The sequence below is a fragment of the Physeter macrocephalus genome, chromosome 8, assembly GCF_002837175.3.
Source record: "Physeter macrocephalus isolate SW-GA chromosome 8, ASM283717v5, whole genome shotgun sequence".
Taxonomy (NCBI): Eukaryota; Metazoa; Chordata; class Mammalia; order Artiodactyla; family Physeteridae; genus Physeter; species Physeter macrocephalus.
In genome coordinates this window covers 153925809-153933147 of record NC_041221.1, presented here as the reverse complement: position 1 = coordinate 153933147, position 7339 = coordinate 153925809, and the positions used below count along the sequence as shown (strand labels likewise).

Here is a 7339-nt window from a genome sequence, read left to right as displayed (position 1 = left end):
GGGAGAGGCCACAGCAGTGAGAGGCCCGCGTACCACAAAAAAAAAAAAAACAAAAAACAACAACAACAACAACAACAACAAAAAACTAAAAATAGAACTACCATATGACCCAGCAATCCCACTACTGGGCATATACCCAGAGAAAACCATAATTCAAAAACACATGCACCCCAATGTTCACTGCAGCACTGTTTACAATAGCCAGGTCATGGAAGCAACCTAAATGCCCATCGACAGACGAATGGATAAAGAAGATGTGGTACATGTATACAATGGAATATTACTGAGCCATAAAAAGGAATGAAACTGGGTCATTTGTAGAGACGTGGATGGATCTAGAGACTGTCATACAGAGTGAAGTAAGTCAGAAAGAGAAAACCAAATGTCGTATATTAACGCATATATCTGGAACCTAGAAAAATGGTACAGATGAACCGGTTTGCAGGACAGAAATTGAGACACAGATGCAGAGAACAAACGTATGGACACCAAGGGGGGAAAGCGGCGGGGGGTGGGAGTGGTGGTGTGATGAATTGGGAGATTGGGATTTACATGTATACACTGATGTGTATAAAATGGATGACTAACAAGAACCTGCTGTATAAAAAATAAATTAAATTAAAAAAAAAAAGGATGACTGATCTTAGTTGAGAAATGCTTTGTGGCCTTGAGTAATCATTTCTGCGAAGGTTCCTTTCTTCGTGTCTAAAATAAGAGCTGTACCTCTTTCTTCTTGAGAAACCGGGAAAGCCAAATGAAAGGGTGAGGGTGGATGTGCTTTGTGTAGGGTGAAACCTGTCATGTGCAGAAAGGCAGGGGTTCTTAACCTGAGAAGCTTTCACAAAATAATCTGTGTTGAAATGCAGGAGGGCCCCAGAGACCCAGCTGTCTGGACTTTGAAAACCTGCCCCTGGCTCCGGACTGAAGTTCTGCTATAATCAACTCTGGGGAACTTGGTATGGATCAAGGATGAAAGGCACAGCGACTTTCAGCTATGAAAACTGGTCTGCAGTCAGGATCCCAAGTTTCATCTCTGTGAAACCGATGGGCAAGTGTGACCACGCTTACTAATTAGGCAGCAGCAATGTAATTAATCAAATCAATTCCCTTCATGATGCAAAGCCAAAGAACCCAGGGACAGCTTGAGCTTGGAAGAGCTTCCAGAAAGCCGGAGAACATGAATTACTCTGCCAGAGATGTTAACGTGGTTAATCTAGATTGCTTTGTTAATTGCTGGCTCCCTTCTCAATAATGGATAATATGGTGACAGTGTGGCTCCCGTGTCCCTCACATGGCCAGACTCTGGGATGGGTGATTTAAATGGTGCTTGTTTATTTTTTCCCTGGATTTACAGCAAGCATTAAACTTCATCAGGCTTAAAGAGCCTTTGCTTTCTGGAAGGAAGTAAAGTTATAGCCAGGTTCCCCATTTCATTTATGAATAGCTTTACCATTAATTTGAAAGTCCATGCATTAAAAAAAAATGTAGATGGGAAACCACTAGAAGAAATGCGGCTTATTGCAGGAACCAAATGTTGAGACCAACATTTTCAATTTCTTAAGTACTGATCAGAGGAAGAAAAACATGAGAGAGGCTGCTTTGGTTGAGTGAAATGAGCTTGGGTTAAGAAGACAGACAGAGCTGTTTCCAAGTCTGGTCACTGTGAGTCCTGAGAACTTGGGCCAGTTATCTCACGTTTCCTAGCCTTGGTTTTCTTAGTTATACAATGAAGAGAATGGTATCCTCAAAGGGTTGTGAAGGGGGGCTTCCCTGGTGGCGCGGTGGTTGCGCGTCCGCCTGCCGATGCAGGGGGGCCGGGTTCGCGCCCCGGTTTGGGAGGGTCCCGCGTGCCGCGGAGCGGCTGGGCCCGTGAGCCGTGGCCGCTGGGCCTGCGCGTCCGGAGCCTGTGCTCCGCAACGGGAGGGGCCGCTTAGTTATACAATGAAGAGAATGGTATCCTCAAAGGGTTGTGAAGGTTAAATAAGATCACATACTGAAACACCTTAGCTCAGTGCCAGAGACATAATAAGTGCTCAGTAAATATTAGTTGTCCGCCAGTGTCTTGTCCCCTGAACAAAGCCCGCAAATCATGGCTTTTTTCTATTACAGACTCGTGTATCCCAGTCCTACTGTCTGTGCTGTTAGATTTCCAGACTGTTCTTCTAGACAACAGCAACTTGCAGTCTTTCCAGAATTTGCACACGTGATTTTTAAGAGGGGGGCCTAACAGAATCTGGAAGTGGGAATTTATATCAAGTTTGAAAAAAGCACATTCAACATTATATTAGAATTTTTTTTATACGAATACACTTGTTGTTCTCATACTACCCATCACAGAATACAAAGCTCAAATCTCTTGGCTGGTTGTATAAGAGAATCTCTGGTTGCAGAGGGCATGCAACTTTCAGTTTGGAAAAAGGGGTCATGGGTTAAGCAAGATGGAGAAAAGTGATTTACAGAATGTCATTCTGGAAAAACATACTTGGAATGCCAGAGATTGACAGGAAGGGGTATGAGGGGAAATTCAGGGTGTGGATAATCTTTTCTTTCTTGTTTTGGGTGCTGCTTACAGGGATGTGTTCACTTTGTGAAAACTGACAGGGGTCTACCCTTATGATTGGCGCACTTTTCTGTATTTATGTCACACTTCAATAAAAAGTTTAAAGAAAAACAAGTGGCACATAATTCACACGCATTCAGCATGAGATGGGACAAGGTCTGAAGATATCTCACGTCAGCTTAGTAAGGAAGGTTGGGTTCTCTGTAAAGCCTAGATCATGCTTTTTCCTGGATGGTTTCGCTTTTTATACGTAAGGACAGAGTACAATCCCAAACCTCCATCACCTCTCTCCTGGACCACTTCTACAGCCTCCCAAGCACCCTCCCTGCCCCCACTCTTGAGCCTCTACAATCCATTCTCCACTTACCCACAGAGGTCTTTAAAAAACATAAATAAGATTATATTATTTCCTGCAAAACCTTCCAATGACTTTCTACTGCACTCAGAGAAAACTGTAAACTATCATGACCCAGCAGGCTGTACAGAATGTCCATGCTATCTTTCTACCTGACATCCTTTGTCATCTCTCTCCTCTTTCTCTTCATTCCAGCACTCTGGCTGTCACTTTCTTGTCCCCTCTAGTACACCATCTCTTTAGTACATACAATTATATATTATTTTCACTTACATATTGAGTATTTGTCCATACCCACACCCCAAGAATGGCAGCTTCATGAAAGTGGAGGCTTTGCCTGTCTCATCCACTCTTGGAGCCGTAGTGTCTAGAAGAGACCATGACATGTAGTAGGTACTTAACATGTGATCTATGGGATCTTTGTCAGCCTCTCAACCTCTGAACTTCAATGCCTATGTCTGTAAAATAAGGCTAATAATAAGTCTCTCCTCTCATCTCTAGGGCTGTTGTGGAGATTGCAGGAGATAATGTATGTGAGGCACTTAGCACAGCGCCCAGCACGTTGTACAAATGGTGGCTGTCCTCGCTGGGTGCTAATTGCAGGGCTTTGTTAATCTTACACCTACTAGAGGCCTCTGATTCATTTATCATGAGCAAGCAATCATCTTTTGTTAGGGACACTTTGACAAAATTGTAACATGGCATGTCGAGAGACCAGATTTCCCAACATCATTCTGATGTTTCTTTGGCTGTTAGCCATTCTCTGCATGTTAATTACTGACTGATTAATAGAGATCTTGTGCTACTGATCGTTCTTCAAAAGACAGGGCAGATGAAATTTGTATCTAGAAGAATGAGCAGCCTGTGGGACACTGCGCCAGGGTCAGACATATAAGAAATGGAAACACAGGAGCAGGACACTCAGGCCAGAAGATGTTGGCTGGTGAGAAAGCAGATTGCCAAGGCTCTCCGTTGTAAAAAATGGGATCATTTGTTCCTGGGGCATCCCGAGTACATTGGTATCTTTAGAAGTGTTTTGTTTAAGAAAAAAAAAAAAAAGCCTGCTTGAAAGGTTCAGAGGGAATAGGACCTGTCTGTTTTAAGAAGTTCCCAAAGGTAAAAGTGGTCTCTATAAGATAGTGATGTAAATAAATGGGCAAATCTTGGGTAAAGACCCTCATTGAATGATATACAGCTACTGATCTGAAAGGAACAGAAGACCCAGAAAAATAAAACTGGGGAGTGAGAGTCAGAGAAAGAGAGAGAGAATGAATGAGAATGAGAGCCAATCATGGTCGTAAGTCAGTCACCCAGTAATAATACACTGATTGGAAGAAAACCATCACAGAATTTTAGCTACAATATGAGAAAGTATTCCTTTGCGCTCTTTTTCATTTTATCTTTTTTCTTGTGATCTGGTGAAGAGAACATTGAAAAAATTTGGGAAAAATCAAATGAAAAGCAAATCTCTTCTTCTCTCCAAACCCTGAAAAAAAAAATCTGCTAAATAGGTCACATGCAATGTCTTAACCATCTCAGCAGAGGCATAGGCTACAGGGAGCATAAAAGAATTTCAAGGTTTTACCTAGATAGAGCTGGTTAGTGAGAGGTGATGGCAGGTGACAGAGAGAGGAAATCATCCAACTAACAAATTTAATCAGGTTGGGGCTCAGGCCCTTCAGGTCTGGAGCTCTCTCAGCAGGGAAACCAGAGGAAGTAGCCCCACAGGAGTATATTCAGCTCTAGAGGGTTCAGGGATAGGCAAAGTTTAAGAGTAAGTTTGTATTCCTGGGAGAATATAAGAGGTCAATTAACGAAGTATCTGATTATACTTAGGTAGCTTATTTCTTTGAAGCACGCTCTTTGTTATATTTTTCTTTATTCCCACAGGGATGATCTAATTTATGCTTTTATTTTTAATAAAAAATAGAGAGAGCTAATAGAGAGCTTTAACAGTTGTTAATTACACACATAAATGAATACTTTTTCTTTGTAAACATTCAGAACCTATCTTTTGAACACTGCCCCTAATTCCAGGCCCTTCCTTCACAGGTAGCTACCGTTATCTTTTTGGTGAATAACCTTACAGTTTTTTGTTTTTTCTTCGTACAGGCATTCGGAGACATTGCAGGTTTGCTTCTAGACCACCGTGATAAAGCGAGTATCACATGCAGTAAAGCGAATCACCCAAGTCTTTTGGTTTCCCAAGTGCATATAAAAGTTATGTTTACATTATGTACTCTATTAAGTGTGCAATAGCATTATGTCTAAAAAAACAATGTACATACAGTACCTTAATTAAAAATACTTTATTGCTAAAAAATGCTAACCATCATCTGAGCCTTCAGTGAGTCATAATTTTTTTCCTGGTGGAGGGTCTTGCCTCTATGTCCGTGGCTGCTGACTGATCTGGGTGGTGGTTGCTAAGGCTTGGGTAGCTGAGGCAATTTCTTAAAATAAGACAACAATGAAGTGTGCTACATCGATGGACCCTTCCTTTCATGAAGGATTTATCTGTAGTATGCAATGCTGTTTGATAGCATTTTACCCACAGTAGAACTTCTTTCAAAACTGAAGTCAAGGGCTTCCCTGGTGGCGCAGTGGTTGAGAGTCCGCCTGCCGATGCAGGGGACACGGGTTCGTGCCCCGGTCCGGGAGGATCCCACGTGCCGCGGAGCGGCTGGGCCCGTGAGCCATGGCCGCTGGGCCTGCGCCTCTGGAGCCTGTGCTCCGCAAGGGGAGGGGCCACAGCAGTGAGAGGCCCGCATACAACGCAAAAAAACCCACAAAAAAAACAAACAAAAAAAAACTGAAGTCAATCCTCTCAAACCCTGCTGCTGCTTTATGAACTAAGTTTACATAATATTCTAAATCCTTCGGTGTCATTTCAACCACTTTCACAGCATCTTCACCAGGAGCAGATCCCATCTCAAGAAACCACTCTCTTTGCTCATCCATAAGAAGCAACTCCTCATCCATTAAAGTTTTGTCATGAGATTGCAGCAATTCAGTTACATCTTCAGGCTCCATTTCTAATTCTAATTCTCTTGCCATTTCCACCACATCTGCAGTGACTCCCTGCATTGAAGTCTTGAACCCCTCAAAGTCATCCATGAGGGCTGGAATCAACTTCCAAACTTCTGGGTTTAAAAAAATTGTTTTAAATTGAAGTATAGTTGATTTACAATGTTGCGTTAGTTTCTGATGTACAGCAAAGTGATTTGGTTATACATATATATATTTTCATATTCTTTTCCATTATGATTTATAACAGGATATTGAAAACAGTTCCCTGTGCGATACAGTAGGGCCTTGTTGTTTATTTTATATACAGTAGTTTGTATCTGCTAATCCCAAACTCCTAATTTATCCCTCCCTCACCCCCTTTACCCTTTGGTAACTGTCTATGTCTGTGAGTCTGTTTCTCTTTCATAGATAAGTTCATTTGTATCATATTTTATTGATTGATTGATTGATTTACATCTTTATTGGAGTATAATTGCTTTACAATGGTGTGTTAGTTTCTGCTTTATAACAAAGTGAATCAGCTATACATATACATATATCCCCATATCCCCTCCCTCTTGCGTCTCCCTCCCACCCTCCCTATCCCACCCCTCTAGGTGGTCACAAAGCACCAAGCTGATCTCCCTGTGCTATGCGGCTGCTTCCCGCTAGCTATCTATTTTACTTTTGGTAGTATATATAAGTTCATGCCAGTCTCTCACTTTGCCCCAGGTTACCCTTCCCCCTCCCCATGTCCTCAAGTCCATTCTCTACGTCTGTGAGCTTATTCCTGTCCTGCCCCAAAGTTCTACATAACCATTTTTTAAAAATTCCATATATATGTGTTAGCATACAGTATTTGTTTTTCTCTTTTTGACTTACTTCACTCTGTATGACAGACTCTAGGCCCATCCACGTCTCTACAAATAACTCTGTGTCATATTTTAGATTCCACATATAAGTGATACCATATGGTATCTGTGTTTCTCTTTCTGACTTATTTCACTTAGTATGATCATCTCTAGGTCCATGCATGTTGCTGCAAATGGCATTATTTCATTCTCTTTTTAATGGCTGAATAGTATTCCATTATGTATATTACCACATCTTCTTTATCCATTCATCTGTCGATGGACATTTAGGTTGCTTCCATGTCTTGGGTATTATAAATAGTGCTGCTGGAACATTGGGGTGCATGTATCTTTTTGAATTATAGTTTTGTCTGGATATATGCCCAGGAGTGGCATTGCTGGATCATATAGCAACTCTATTTTTAGTTTTTAAAAGAATCTCCATACTGTTTTCCATAGTGGTTGCACCAATTTACATTCTCACCAACAGTGCAAGAGGGTTCCCTTTTCTCCACACCCTCTCCAGCATTTATTGTTTGCAGATTTTTTGATGATGGCCATTCTGAC

The 7339-nt window shown here is 41.7% G+C and overlaps 1 protein-coding gene and 1 pseudogene across 1 annotated transcript in view; both read right to left on the bottom strand.

The window, feature by feature from the left end:
• Nucleotides 1-7339, bottom strand: part of ADRA1B (adrenoceptor alpha 1B) — a 65653-nt gene that overhangs the window by 27601 nt on the left and 30713 nt on the right. The window lies entirely within an intron of this gene.
• The window catches only part of LOC129392305 (tigger transposable element-derived protein 1-like), an 11515-nt pseudogene continuing 9431 nt past the window's right edge, over nt 5256-7339 (bottom strand).